This window comes from Crotalus tigris, unplaced genomic scaffold (genome assembly GCF_016545835.1).
Source record: "Crotalus tigris isolate CLP2741 ecotype Arizona unplaced genomic scaffold, ASM1654583v1 scf7180000018371.15429387391:27106975, whole genome shotgun sequence".
Lineage (NCBI taxonomy): Eukaryota > Metazoa > Chordata > Lepidosauria > Squamata > Viperidae > Crotalus > Crotalus tigris.
This window is the reverse complement of record NW_024096970.1, coordinates 4,969,619-4,985,457: the sequence shown is the minus strand read 5'-3', so window position 1 is coordinate 4,985,457 and position 15,839 is coordinate 4,969,619. Positions and strand designations below refer to the sequence as shown.

At 35.8% G+C, this 15,839-nt stretch overlaps 1 protein-coding gene across 8 annotated transcripts in view; it reads left to right on the top strand.

Annotated features, from left to right (window-relative positions):
• Positions 1 to 15,839, top strand: part of FYN (FYN proto-oncogene, Src family tyrosine kinase) — a 125,583-nt gene that overhangs the window by 51,265 nt on the left and 58,479 nt on the right. For 5 of the 8 annotated variants that reach the window (XM_039351213.1, XM_039351211.1, XM_039351214.1 and 2 more), the window contains one exon: positions 9,200 to 9,263. The exons of 2 other annotated variants lie outside the window; for them this stretch is intronic. The gene's annotated coding sequence lies outside the window, so the exon portion shown is untranslated. Of the gene's footprint in view, positions 1 to 9,199; positions 9,264 to 10,137; positions 10,178 to 15,839 lie in introns of all 8 variants that reach the window. One more of the 8 variants, XM_039351215.1, reaches the window with a different exon arrangement.

Here is a 15,839-nt window from a genome sequence, read left to right as displayed (position 1 = left end):
ATCCATTCATGTAAAAGTTCCCTAAATCATATACAGTAATTATCCATGCAATATTTATGAAATACTGATGTATTGCAAACATTTATGCACAGATATATTTGTCTTTTTTTTTTTTGCACTGTGATTCTTTACTCAAATTTAAACTTCTAGAGATTGCTAGAAAAGGCTTAGCATCTCCTGCTCTTTTTTTCTCACACTTGGTCAGAAGGGCACTTCGTTTTTCTCTCTGCATTCAGTTTTGACCTGATGTTTTTGGTTGTAGCTTTACTTTTTACTATTTTTTAAAAAACTATTTTTTTCTTTCTGTGTTATCTGTGGTTTTAGTTGAATGCTCAGTCTAATCTAACTTATCAAATATGTCTGTATATGTAGTTTTACTGCAGATAAGATTTGAAATGGTACATTAACTTGTTGGGAAAGGCAGTATGATCGTCTTCATCAATCCACATACTGTAAGTTCCTAAAATTCAAAAAGAATCTCCTGCTGTATGGAATTTCTCAAATATTCCTGCTAAAAGGAAGATATGAATTTATGGGACCTGACAGCTGCCTGTGAAGTCTGGTACGTGATGAAGCAACAGCTGTGAGTTCTTCTGAACTGCTGTTTCAGCCGTAGAAATGAGCAGTTAAATTACTTGGTATCAGAATTGTTGGATCTTCTCCAAAACCCAAGCACTTTGTCTCCCTGTAGACAGATGTGCAGTCTTTATTGTTGGTTCTTCTATGCTAATATAGCTTACCATTTCTCCTCCCTCCTTACTGCATTCATGGCTTTCCCTACATGTAAATGTTGAATGCAATTTAGTAATATATCTAACCTGCTAATAAAAGCATCAAGGCAGTTCCTGCATTTAGAAAGCCAGAGCAAAGTTTTTAAAATAGCAGAAATTCTGCAGCTTGAAAAAATATTTTGATAGCTAATAAATCGGTCCTGAATTGGATATGTTTGAGTGGGAGCTGTATTATGTTGAGAAATGCAGGTTTTGGTAGTAACAGGAAAATAGTTGCAGAGAAAATGGTCTTTATGATAGATATGAAAAACCCCAAAGTTTGCAACGGCTGTTTTTCTGTTTTGCTACACCTAGCAGGAAATGTTGCTAGATGTGTGACAAACGTGTGTTATCATTTTAGCATTTCCTACAATCAGTGTAGTTGTCCAGGTCTCACTATTGAAAGATAGCATAAGAATTTGTGCTGCTGACATATACAGTATTTGGGATATTCTAGAACCGTGGTGTCATGAAAAATGTGTTATTAGAATGGCAAGATCCTGCCCACACTTAATGGTTGGTAGTACCCTGAAATGGTTATTCAATAATACTGTTTAGAGAAGAAGAAAAGGGTGGTTGCTTTTTATGAACTTCCCTAGTTCAAACTACCTTCATTTTATTCATAAATAAAGTTTATATTAGCCATTGCTAGTAATTATAAACATTCCTTGTTACTGCAAAACCCTTGGCTATAAATTATCTTACTACAAAAAAACTGGTTAAAATTAATATATAAATCATCCTCGAGTTCCAGTAATTTGTTTAGTGACAGTGTTACAGTGGCACCGAAAAAGTGACTTGCAGCTGGTCCTCGCATTTGCAACCGTTGCAGCAAATAAGATCCCAAATCTATAATATTAATAGTAATGTTAATGTCCCTGTTCTTCATTTGTTTGTAATATTTGGATTTTAAAAGAAACAAAACAATCAAAACTCTTAAAATGTTATAAATGCGAGAAAGTAGAGAAAACATTTGAACATTTTCATTTGTTCAGAAAAGCAAAGTATTTCTGTAAAATACATATTTTATTCTTTAGGCAATTGTCAGCAAGTAAACACTATAGAACCTGAACCTGTCTTATAACTTTTTTAAAACCTGTAAGCTTTTGAATTCATAATGTCAACTGCATTTTTATACAGTAAGGCAATTTTGTATATATTTAACTGGATGTAAATTTCTCTAAGGCAAAATTTCTATTAATTCTACTGAACTCTAGATTAAAAATAGAAATACTGTGAAAAAGTAAGGATTTAACATCTAATAATCACAGTTACTTTTTCTGATATTTTTTTGGGAAATGGTTTAGAAGAAGAATCTGCAAACACCATGCTGGCATTAGATTCCCCATACACAATAAAGCTATTGAGAGCTTATCTGGAACATTTGCTACATATCAACATACTGTACTATAGATTATTGTAGCTTCCCCTGGATTTATCTTCTTTAAAGTAATGTCTGAAATTGAATTAAGTTTACTAAATTGAGCTTTTTATTTCTTTTACCTAGAATTGCATGTCTAATGAATGCAAAAAAAACCACCAGCAGCTGTTCAGAATTCTGTCCAGTTACAAGATTTCTTGTTACAAGATTTGCATAAACAACATTGATGTTTGACATACAACATTAACAATCAGTTTGTTTTAGGCTTCCTAAGGATTCTCACAGTCAACTGGAGAAGATTTTTTCCTCAGTTCTCCCCAAGAAACATTTCAAAAGATCAACATTTTTTTTTCTATAGTGGAGGAAAAGTATTTCTGAAGCAAGTATTTCCTTTCTACTGACTCCCAAGAGTAGGGCTAGAAAGTCTTCTAAAATCGGTTTTTGTGGGAGAAGATAGCTTTCTTTTCCAATTCTTGCTTTGTTATGGAAAGCTCTTCCAGCTTCTTGTGTGGCCAGGGCCCTCTCAATAGTTTGATCTACTTTCTTCTTTTTATTATTGCTTTACTTGGGTTGGCTTTCACTTTCCTTTTTGGGAACTCCTAATCTAATGGCCATCAAAAATCATCAGCGATGTCTAGGGATTTGTTTGAGTTTTCCAACCACAGGAGAGAAACAAAGAGAATTTGGCTTTTAATTATTCTGCATAACAAGTATGCTTGAAATAGTTCTTCCCTCTTGGATGGCTTTGTTCTGCACCAGATGAATTTCCCACAATAGTTTATATACCTCTTCATAGTGCTTTCCAGGCCTCTCTAAGTGGTTTACAGAGTCAACATATTGTCCCCAACAATCTGGGTCTTCATTTTACCTACCTCGAAAGGATGAAAGACTGAGTCAACCTTGAGTCGGTCAGGATTGAACTGCTGATAATTGGCAGAATTAGCCTGCAATACTGCATTCTAACCACGCGCCACTATGGCTCTATAAGATAGCTCCATGAAGAAAACTTTGTTTATTGAACCTGGACTATTGTGTGAATAAGTAAATTGTAAACTCCACTTATATCAGCATATCAGAACAAGCTTTTTAAAACTGCTCTTGGTCACTGCAACTGAATCTCACCTGTTAGTGTAGAGTTCAAGAAAACTCCCTAAACGTACATTAGTTCTTTCCAAGTCATATCCAGTTGTAAAAGTTTCCCTATTGCTTGTTTAAAAAAAACAACAAAAAAAATATTTTGATCATATTCATTCTCAATTTTCTCCCCCAAATCTCCAAGTTCCATGTCCTACTTTAGGAAAAGTAGAGTTAGTATGTTCTGTGTGTATTAATGAACATTTAGTTCAAATACCTGGATGGCATTCCTTGCAATTACAGTAACTTTCTTATAAAGTGTTGTTTTGATAAACTTCAAGCAAATCTATCCCTTGAAATTGGCTTCCTTATTTATTGATTGATTGACTTGCTTTGAAAGCCGCCCAAGTATTCAATCTAGTAGGATTTGTATCAAATGGTATCAGAAAATATTTTTGCCCTGAATGTGTACAGATTTATTATTTGCAAAGATTTTGAACAAAAAAGATACTGGATTTTTGAAACAGTTTTATTAGAGTCCTAGCAATCAATGTTAGCTTTCTCCATTTGTCTTCTCATTCCTACCCCAATCTTCCTCAATGCCTTCTGGACATAGGAGATTTTCACTTTCATGGTGTCCAGCTAACACTATATGGAAGCTAAATGCTCCACCAGACACCACCAGAATGGGAAGAATATCCTAAGCAATGAATCTCAGTATGAAGTATAATTGAAAATACTGTGCAAATGAACATCTGGTTCTCTTTATTCTAAATGCCATTACAGTTGTATCAGGAGTACAGTGAGATCCTGTGTCTATTATATAATAGGAAGTGGTGGGTACATGCAATGGCACAAGCCTTTGCAGTTTATAAAATATTGGGATTCAGAACATTTTTCAAAATATGAAATTCAGTTTCTTTAAAAAGAGCAGCCACCAAGTGCAGTTCATGTCTATTGAAATCGTTATAAACAACTCACTGTTTTAACATAAGTCCATTCATTGAAAGAATCCTATAAATAGGAGCCTTGTTCTGGCCTTCGAAATGCTTGGAATGTGCCTGTCACGTAATATGTGTGCCCATTTCAATGTGAACACATGTCTCGTCAAATCTGTCTCAGCACCCCCAAAGAAAAAGCTCCTCAGGGAAACTAACATTGTTGTTTGTGTAATACGAGTAAGCTTTGCTGTTTTATAAAGAGCTATCCTTTTCTTTATAAAGCATTCATATAGAGCAGCTGTAAATTTAAACGAGTGAATTAATCTCCTTGATAAAAATGAACTTATGATCAAACAGAGATCAATCATTTGGCAGGAGCAGACAGCAGTTTGCGTGATTAAAACCAGCTGGTGAAGTTTTGGAAGAAGTGACATTTTAATTATATACTCTATTCAGTATGGCAATTCATATCAAACATATGCTTCAGTATGACTTCAACATGGGAAAGATTAATTTTTGTACATGTGGGTGCATATATACATATTCAGAGAACATGTGGGCTTGAGTTTCTTCTTTTTCTCCCGGAAACTTGGGTATAGTCTCTTCACTCCCCCTCTCCACCCTATTTAGAGCAGATGGGAAGCCTCACAATAGACAGCTAGTGTTTCCTTGTGTATTGCTGTAATAAAGGACCTTTGTAAATGTCTCTTTATATGACCTGAATACAAGCTGAGCAGAATACATACTAAATACTTCCAAGAACCATTTCATTTAGTTCAAGATCTTACCTGAATTGGCATTGCTGTTTTCCAGCAGGGTTCATGCACTTTTTGGAAATATAAAATTAAAGGGGCAACTTCTCCATTATATATATATCTGCCATTGTAATATTTAAGATCAAGGAAAGAGGGTGCCCATTTGTCAATGACTCACTAGAGAAAGAGCATTCTTGATATAAGCATCTTTGTTGCGAATTAGACTCCATGATCACTTATGCTTGGCAAACAATGTAATTCGTATATCAAATTAAGATGCTGCTTAGCTTTATAATTTGGTTTAATATTTTCTTTAAGCAATTTATAATTCTAGGGCTTCTTTTTTAGTTTTGTGTTTAATTGTTGCTGTTTAACTATATGGCAAATTGCTTTTGTTAACTGTCTTGCAAACTGCTTTTAAGATTGAGAAATTGATAAATACATATAAATAATCATTATTTTGCATATCTCAGTAATAAATACCTTTCTTATTATATAGGTTTGAAGGCTGATAGATAGGTACTCCTTGGACATCATCTGCCAATAACATCTGTTGTGAAATAAGAGCCAATTTAGAACGGGTCCCCAGCCCCCAGTCCATGGAGCAGTACCGGTCCATGGTGTCCCAGCAACCAGTCCACACAAACAAGCAAAGCCCCATCCACGGGATGTAGGCAGCACACAAAACCACGCACTCTCTCTCCACAGAACTGATCCCTGGTGCCCAAAAGGTTGGGGATCTCTGAAAAAGAAAGGAAGATTGTGTTCATATCTCTGCAACATGCTACCAATATTCTCTGTCACTTAATGACAGAGCTTATAAGTACACATGCATCTGTTTTTAATTTCATGATGAGATTGCTGAATTTGATTACAAGTAGTCCTTGCCTTACAACCATTCATTTAGTGACCATTCAAAGTTGCAAAAAAGATTTAAGGCTATTTCTCACATGACTGTTGTAGCATCCCCCTGGTCATGTGATCAGAATTTGGGCACTTGGCAACTAGCACGTATTTATGTCAGTTACAATGCCCCGGGGTCTTGTAACCATCTTTTGCAGCCTTCTGACAAACGAAGTCAATATGGAAGCCAGATTCACTTAACTGTGTTATTAACTTAACAACTGCAGTGATTCACTTAACAGCTGTGTCAAGAAAGGTTGTAAAATGGGGCAAAACTCACTTAACAACTGTCTTGTCTAGCAACAGAAAATTGGGGCTGAATTGTGGTCATAAGTCAAGGACAATCTGTATAAAATATAAGAAAATTTTAGATGATTTTTTTTCCTCTGCTGTGACAACTTAGGAAATTACTTGAGACATGCTGTAAGAATTTGTGCATCCAATGGAATCTGGTAAATTTCTGGGGAAAATATTATATCTCTACACATTATATAGTATTATAAACTGATTTTCACTATATTACAGATATAATATTTCAAAATATGAATCCAATGCCTAATGCTCATGAGACAATAGGTTTACTTTTATTCAAATTGTTACCTTTTCACTCTCCTTTCAGGATGGAGAATAACTAGGATCATCATTTGGGCCTCTTTGTTAAACTCAATCTAGATCTTTATTATTATGTGTTCACAATAATGTGAAGTCATAACTGTCCATTCTTGATCTGGTATTGGCCTTCATACACATTGAGCTCTTCCCAAGAACCTATGATGTTTTAATAGTATATGTGCATATCTGAGCAATGTGGCCTTTTGCAGTTGACAGATGGAAAAGTTGTCAATGCACAGATTTTCTGAGGGTTGTCCAAGTAAGGCACCCAGTATGCTGATAACCATTAGGACTGTTTTGTACCATAATCTTTCAGTTCCAATTTTCAGATCTTGATACTTTGTGATCTTTTCCAGTTCTTTGTCTTCTATTTTACTATCCCCTGGTTTGTCACCTCAATTACCCACATTTTCTTCTTTTCCACTACAGTTATGTGATGGTGTTATAAACCAGGAATTTATCAGTTTGTGTTCGGAAATCCCACAATACTTTAATATGCTTACTTTCTATTTTTCAATTCTGTTCAGTATTATTGTTATTTAATGGCATGGCTGAGTTTTGCTAAATACTGTTTCAGGATCACAGAAAGGTTAATCTCTTTCCATAATACCACTGTAGATTTGAATATATTATTTGGTGGTTGCCTTTTCTCCAATTTATTTTATTATTTCAGAACAATATTTCTGGGTAGAGATTAAGGATTTGGGATCGGGTTGAGTGTTTCGTTTTGTCTGTTGTGTTGCACGTTGGGGATGATTCTTTGTCTGATGTCTTCTTGTGTTTCTTGTAAATAAATGATTTTTTCTTGTAAATAAATGTGTTTCTTGTAAATAAATCCCCAAACTTAATCTACATTTGTCACTAGAAAAATGCCTTACCAAGATAATCCATCTACCAACTTCTGAAGTACACCAAGGAGGATCTTAAGAGAAAAGCAAGCTCCTCTGGAATTTTCTCATACTGTCCAGTTAAACTGATTTATTGTTAACCATGCCAATGCATAAGAATCTTTTCCTCTAACAGTTAACATCTGATTAGTGTTAGATAAAGGTCAACAGAATTCAAGAGGGGTTGTACTTTGTTCGTTTGTGGCTAGGTAGGGATTGTAGGCTGATCCCTTTTTTAACCCTGCCCACAGGTTCTACCACTCCTTCACCTACATATACTTAACTTTAAGAAAGAGTTGTGAAGAATTATTTAAATTTAGCTAATGGCGTTCATTGTGCATTGTTTGGAATGCTCTTTGATTCATATGGAGATTAAATAGATACAGTTGGAGGGAAATAATTTACTTGCTATACACTATACCAAATTTGAAAGACAGAAATTCTGTGTACAGATCAATATAATCCTTGGCCTTCCAATTTATTATTATCCAACAATAGCTGTGATTATATTCAACTGGATTATGGAATTAAAATATATATCAAGGCATAATCTGCAATCTAAGTGGCTTTTAGTCAAGTGCTAATTCACCAGAGTTCCAAAATCACGTTTTATTACAAAGTTGATGCTGAACCAATAGTTTTAGAGCCACTATAGAAAAAATATTAAATCTCCTTTTCTAATTTTGTCAGTATTTACTTGTCATAGTACCTCTTTCTTCCTGTTTCTTTGAAACCATTTTTATTTATTTATTTATTTGTATCCCACCTTTTTGTTTCTTTTATTAGCAGCATCTTACCCAAGGCACATGCTTTTTCTCTCCAATAATTGCTATAAAAATTATTCTGTTAGTTTAAATTGTCTGCCCTGTAAGGTATTTTATTCTATTTTTAGCTTAAGGAAAAATTGGGATAGCTACCAAAAAGATTTCTTTAGCATTGGCAAATTGTTATATTTGTCCATCTTAGCCTTTTTATTCTCAAATTATTCAAACTGGATCATGCATATCTGTCAATTTTTCTGTAATTGATAAATTGTTTCTTGGTAAATATACTTTTGCTGTTTACAATAAACGTTGATTTACAATAAACCTGTGGAGTTCTATAAAATAATGATAGCAATGATATTTGTTTTTAAGAGAGTGAGAGAATAAAATATTAAGCATTTGAATGGATTTGAAAATTAGAAATTTTAAATTTATAATCAACCAGGTATGATTGATGAGCCAAGTTTCCATGGTCATGTTGTATGAACATATATTTTGGTGTTTTCATGTATTTTCAGCCAACAACTCAGGAAGCTATGTTAAACAACTTTGAATTAACTTGGGATATTAATATAACTTAAAATAGGCTTAATAATATAGTTCCTTTTGAAGATTTTTTATTAACACTTTATTTAATGAATCTATAGTCAGGAAAAATGATCAGAAGTTAAAAAAATAAAATAGAGAATTAATTAAAATGCAATTAAAATAAGTCATGTGTGCTTTTATTTGTATATCCAGCACTCAATTAGAGTTCATTATTCTATGGGAACATTTTGCTTCATTGTGCAATTGAGTACATTTGATAATTGGTAAATGTTTTCAAATTTTTAATTGAAATTTCAGTATTTTGAAAAGCATATCATAGCCCTTTGCTTAGCTAATAGAGTTTAGAGTTCTCATTATCTTCAAGTTTATCTTTTGAGCATAGAACATGCTAAGTTTTGTAAAAAGGGAAGTGGCCCAATATCCCATCTCCAGTATTGCACATAGAAAATTTATGTCAGTAGTTTTTAAAGAAGACAGTTTATGAGAAATGCCAGAATATTAGATTGTTTGTGTTCTGCCAATATGGAAAAGCATAACTGAGCAAGTCTTTTCTTTCCTTGCAGACTCTGTCTTAAAGAAGGTGCTGAAAAAATGTGGTGAACAAAAGCTCGCTGTATTTTCAGGGGGGTAAGCAACTTTCATTTTACAACAGGCGTGTTTTCAGTTAAATAGCAATAGCACTTAGATTTAGATACCGCTTCATAGTATTTTATAGCCCTCTCTAAATAGTTTATAGAGTCACCATATTTCCCCCAACAATCTGGGTCCTCATTTTATTGACCTCAGAAGGATGGAAGGCTGAGTCAAATCTTGAGCCGGTCAGGATCGAACTCCTGGCAGTGAGCAGTGAATTGGCCTATAATACTGCATTCTAATCACTGTGCCACCACGGCTCTATTTTCAAATCTATTTTTTTTCAACCATTGTTAGTTTAATTTGGTATATTGAAAACTGTAATTTTACAAAGTTGGTGATTAATGTATTAGCAATATTTTCCTCTTTTTAATTTCTTTTAAATCTGAAAGAAATCTAGCCGAGCTTTCAGGCCAGGAGTGCACTGAACAATTTAATTTCTCAAATCAGCTTCTACATACTGTGCTATGGCTTTTATAAAGTACTTGAGTCTAAAATCTAAGGCAGGTGTGTCAAACTGCCGGCCCGCGGGCCGGTTTCATCATACCAGAGCCGCGCACACCCCATTGCTGGCAACGGCGAAAAAGCTCCGATACGTTGTGCGACATCACATGACGTTGCGAGTTTGACATGTCTGATCTAAGGCAAGGATATAATAACATCTTGCTTCAAAAAAAGCAAATTGATTATATCACCATGAAAACTCATAGTTCAGTTGGGAGTTAAGAATAGTGATTGTTTATTCTGTAACAAAAGTACATTGAAATGATTTTATTTGGAAAACTTGGCACTGACAGGCCATAACTATTTCTTGTTCTAGTTTTAATTAGTTTGATTCTTTTAAGATTTTTTTCTTTGTTTTTGCTAGACTGGACACTGACATATAAAATACCTTGGAGTTAATCCAGGTAGGATTTGTGTTTATTTTGTCCAGCGGTTTTCAAGTGTACTCACTGAAGAAACGTTTAACTGTTATTTTTTTAAAAAATCAGAAAGTAGACAATGTGGGTGCACTTTAGATTTTCAAGCGATATTTTAAAAGCATCATTTGAAATGAAAGCAGGCTCCAAGACAGGGCATTTAGTGGAGCATGGTTATTTACTGAAATATAGTGTACGCTAGGAAGTAATCTGTTCGGGATTTGTACGGTGAATGGAGAACAAGATGGAGTAAATTTACCTTTTTACCTCCATGATGTTATCCATTGCCACCTCATCCAAAAGCAGCAACAAATGAGTCACACTTTTAAATCTCTTGCTACAGATTTGAATCTTGAGAGAAAGTACTGTAAATGAAAATCTGTCTAATTATGTCTGTTCACAATTCATTTTTTTCCATATACTGGTACATATTTGAAAACTACATGTGATTTGCTCCAGCTTTATTTCTGTAAGCTGTGAACATAGGAACACTCATTTTATTTTTACATAAATGGGCTTTAAGCCTCAAGCTAAGATAGACAATTGCCACAATAAGTTTCACACTGTTCTACAATATGCTTTAGGTGGATGCCACTGATATTAAAAGATTAAATGAAGGATACATCCCAAAAAAACCCTTATCATTCCTTAAATGCAGGACATATTTGAATATTTTATGCATTATTCAATATTCAGACCAGCTAATAAGTTTGGAATTTATGGGAAATATATAAATTTTGTAATAAATGCATTACAATCCCACTGCCTTTCTGTTTCTTTTTTCTCTATTTCCTTTTCTTCCCTATGTAATTTCTTACATAATTCATATACTGGGTGAAAAAAAATAGAATTTTAGTAGTACTGGTTATCAATCAGTTTGCTGACTTCAGATGAAGCAAACACTAGAAAAGCACATAGATAAATAAATGGGCCTTAAATTAAATTAAATTTTGAATCCCTTTATTAATTGAATAAATGGGCTTGAATAATTCCATAATAATAATCCCTTTCCACACACATTCCTCAAAATTTATCATTTGTTGATTTATTTACAGTAAAACATTGATTTAATGTAGTGGGCAGAGAGTACATTAAATCCAAAGATCCCATCTTTTTATTTTCCTCTCCCAATGGTTAACTAGAGAGATGCTCTTTCTTAGAGGAAGAAAAGCTCTGAGGAAGGCAGTTCACCGAGCACTATAATAGAGCCTGTTGAGGGTCCATGTTTTTTCTAGTTGAGCAAGGAAGCATTGGTTGAGACTGGAGGAGGCTATGGAAAATGAATTGCCATTGCTGCTCATAGAGCATATCTCATTGTTTCACCCAGTCAGTGGCTCTTCCCAGCCACTGCTCTGGCCTACCACCTGTCCAATTTTTCTATTTCTTCCCAGCCTTGACTTGGTGCCACTCCTTCAGTTCATATACCTTGCCATTCTGAATTTCCCATTCCCTTACATCCCTCCCTTCTCCTTACCAGGAATTCCACATGAAACGTGGAATATTTCACTCTGTTGCTTGAGCCGAGGTGGCGCAGCAGTTAGAGTGCAGTACTGCAGGCCACTTTAGCTGACTGTGTTCAGCAGGTCAGCGGTTCAAATCTCACCGGCTCAAGTTGACTCAGCCTTCCATCCTTCCGGGGTAGGTAAAATGAGGACCCAGATTGTTGGGGGCAATGTAAATATATATATACATTGCTTACTGGTGTACACCGCTTAGAGAGTGCTTGCACTTAAAGCGGTATATAAGTCTCATAAATAAATAAATAAATTGATCTTCACTTAGATCTCAAATGAAGAAGTATATGCACTTTTTACAGGAACCTGTGGCTACTGTCTGACTTGTTTGTCAAACTTATGGCATTTGTTATTTTGAAGACTTCCAGGAGAGGAAAGCCTCACCGAATTCAGAACACAGTGAGAACAGAAGCTTTATAAATGACTATAGCAAAATGGCCAGTGTACTTCCTTTTTGCTTTCATCTTCAGACTTCCCAAAGAGGCTTTCTGTAGGAAGCAAATTCCCAGCTCACATACTCAAAAAGAGAATCTCCTGGAATGTTGAGTAAGGCTTCCTCAGATTTCATCTCACCCAATGGCTCTCTCTCTCTTCCAGGCATTTAAATAGGGAAGAAAGAGAACTAAAGGAGAGAAGCAAGTAGAGGTGGCATTAGAGGTAAAAATGGTTACCATGAACTCTGAGATTGATTTATCAAAGCAATTTCATTTTCCTAGTTAAATCTCTAAATCCATAAAATTCACTCAGGAAATACAATCCTATCACCAGTCATTCTTGCATTTTGGGTAGCTAAAATAGATCTTGTAGCTTAAGACACAGCAGCAAATATCCCCTTCCTTGATAAACTGAGCAGATTCATCAAGAATATAGCCAAACATTACCATAGTTTGTTCCAGACCATGTCAAAGACTTTAAAGGAACTACTGATAGATCTCCACTAGCTTCCTTGGTTTAGAAACATAAGAATGACTTTCCCAAATATCCTAATGATTACATTATTTTAAAGATGACTTGTGAAGTCAATGCCTTAGCAATGAAAGCAGCAAATCTTTGATAGACTATAAATTTCCTAGACATACACAAATCAGTCCAGCACTCTAAATTTGATATTTACTATGAATTTGATATTTACTTTGTCACCATCATGTGCTAGTTCTGAAAGGAATGGGAATGGGAAAGGTTTTGAAGGATGCTGTAAATAGATGAAGTCCCATATTACATGTCTCTTTCAGCAGCATGGATCTTGGAAATTAAACCCTAGATCCAGAGGTATTCCAGGAAAATCTTGGAATAGAATCCTTAATAGAATCCTTCAGATTATAGCAGGGGTCCCCAACCTGTGGGCCACGGCCCGCTGGTGGGCTGTGGGCTGCTGGTCACTGGGCTGTGGGACAGGCTGGCCAGTGTGCACACATGCATGCGCACATCCTCCCACTTGCACTAGTTCCACAGCCGCAGGGCACGAAAACGACACTGCGCTGCATGGTGCAAAAATGGGCCGCTGCCGTGCCTTGGGGCACAAAAATGGGATGCTGGTGCACCTAGGGGTGCAAAAACAGGCTGATGCCGTGCCTAAGAGCAAAAAAAGACACCACCGTGCTGCAAAATCGGGACACCGCTGCACTGCGGGGCACAAAAATGGGACATCGCTGCGCCACAGTGTGCAAAAATGAGACGCAGCACAGCTGCATGAAAACGGGCCAACACCACGCCTCGGGGCACAGAAACAGCACTGTGTACAAGAACAGGGCAGGGCTAGCGAGTATCACGCCAGCGCTAGCTGTTTGCGTCACACGCATGCTTGTGGCCCTGTGTGGGCACACCCCTCCCTTTCCCTCTGATCTGCCAACCAAGAAAGGTTGGTGACCTCTGGATTATAGGATAGCAAATTGCATGAATTCATTACCCTGCTCCCTATGGAAAAAAAACTTGCCTGAATATCTACATGATGCAAGGGTCTTTAGCTTTCCTCTGACTCCTCTGGCAGACTCTCATTTTGTAGCAAGTGCAAATAAAAAAGTGTGAAGTCATCATTATTGTTTCCAGTTGACCCATGGAGTTCCCTATGGATTTTTCCCATCAGCCCTGACATCTTTAGACAGGGAGGCCAATTTTATCCAGACCCAACATGGCTGTAAATGCCTCCCTGGAGGGTGAGCATGGCAGACCCCAACTACTTCTTGAATTAATACTATCATGCAACTTATTTTCCTTACTCTTGTTTCTGAGGCATTACATGTTTAACGGCCTCACCCAAAGCTTGCTTCACCTGATGTAATGGGTAGTAAGAATAACCTTAAGCAACACGAAGAAGATCTGTAACCAAAACCAAGACAATAATGACTTGATTAAAATGTCTTTAAATAAATGGAGTTCACTAAGCATAGGTTAAATGTGAGAAGAAATATAGGTTTTTATAGATTAAAGATTTTTTTTATTAATGTAGACGATGGATAGACATAGTAATGAATGAACTCAATGAAAATGTACTAATCTGATTATAATATTCTATAAAGATAGAGAGGGAAATTTTTAAGAAATAATGGGTATGTATTTACTATGTTATTTTGTTTTTTAAAAAATGGATCACCACGTATTCACGTGGGTTCTTAAGCTGTGTTGGTGTAAAATGGAAAACTAATAAAAAGAGTTTTGGAAAAAAAAAGTGACTGAAGCAGAAATGTACTACCATTCATAACTTTGATTGCTTAATCTGAAGTGCTCAAAAGGCTGATAGTTGACAAGCCCTGCAACAAATAATGACTTATTTGCAGGCCTGCTTAGTGAGTAGTTTGCGTTTTGTTGGTGATGCACTGCTCACTACCAACACGGAGGATGCTCTACAATAACAGATTTTTTTTAAAAAAATGCCATAAAGGTAAAGGTTTCCCCTGTCCAGTCATGTCTGACTCTAGAGGACAGTCATCTCTTTTAGCTGAGGGAGACATTTCTGCAGTCATGTGGCCAGCATGATTATATCCCGAGGTGCACATTAAAGTACCTATTCCTGTTACCTTCCCATTAAATGGTACCTATTTATCTACTCTTATTTGCGTGCTTTTGAACTGCTAGGTGGCCGGGAGCTGGGGCAGGAATGGGATCTCACTCCATTGTGTGGAACTTGGGTCTTGAACCCAGGCTATCAGCTTTCCAACTGACAAGCTCAGCTTCTTGCACTGCTGAGCCACCGTATGTCCTCAAAAAAAAAAAACCACCCCGCTATAGCCTTATTTTAAAATTGCTTTTCATACCATAGATAAGGATTTATAGATTTTTTCCCCTCTCGGTGAAGACAAAGTATTATTATACTATGGAAGGAATTGCCTCTGGAATAATTTGTCTTTACCTCTATTCGTCTTAATACTATGAAACTCTTTGTAATATTACTGTATGCTTAAATGGCTGAGAGGTTGCTCTGTACAGTCATGTAGAGCTACAAAATAAATCTTTGGTCCTGCTTACTGGAACAGTAGAAGGAGTAGTTCTGTAAGTGGGAAGTCACTAGTAAGACTGCACTGTCCCTACCTTATTTAATTGTTCCATTTTTATTACATTCCTTTCCCCCTCTGTATACATTACACAATATCTTTCACTCATCCTTTTTTGTGCAATTATCATCCTTGTATATGCATTTCTTTTCATTGACATTTTTCATTAAATCAGGTCACCATTTTTTTAAATATTTCCTATTGGTTAAATCCACATCTTTTCTTGGCAGTCCTGAAACTCCTCATTCAGTGACAGGTGGCTTCTATAAACACCTTATATCTACTTTCCATTCATTCTGTTGGAAGATTAATTTGTCTTCTGATTTTTTTTTCATACAACTCATATTTCTCTCCTTGCAGTCATTCTACTTTTATTCTACTTTCATCTTAAATTTTCCCCCTTCCCCCTGGATTTTCTCTGATGTAATAACTTTCTTAATGCTGCCAAGAAATAATCCTATTCAGAAGTTCCCTGCCACCCTGCATCTTCACTAATTCTCTCAATTCACTCATAATAAATACTTAATTATTGGAGATATCATTTATCATTTGGTTTAGCTATCTCAGACTAGAACATGAATTTTGCAAATGCCTGTGTTCTAAAGCTAATACTGAATTATTTCAGGCTTGCAGCAAAATGACGGAGCT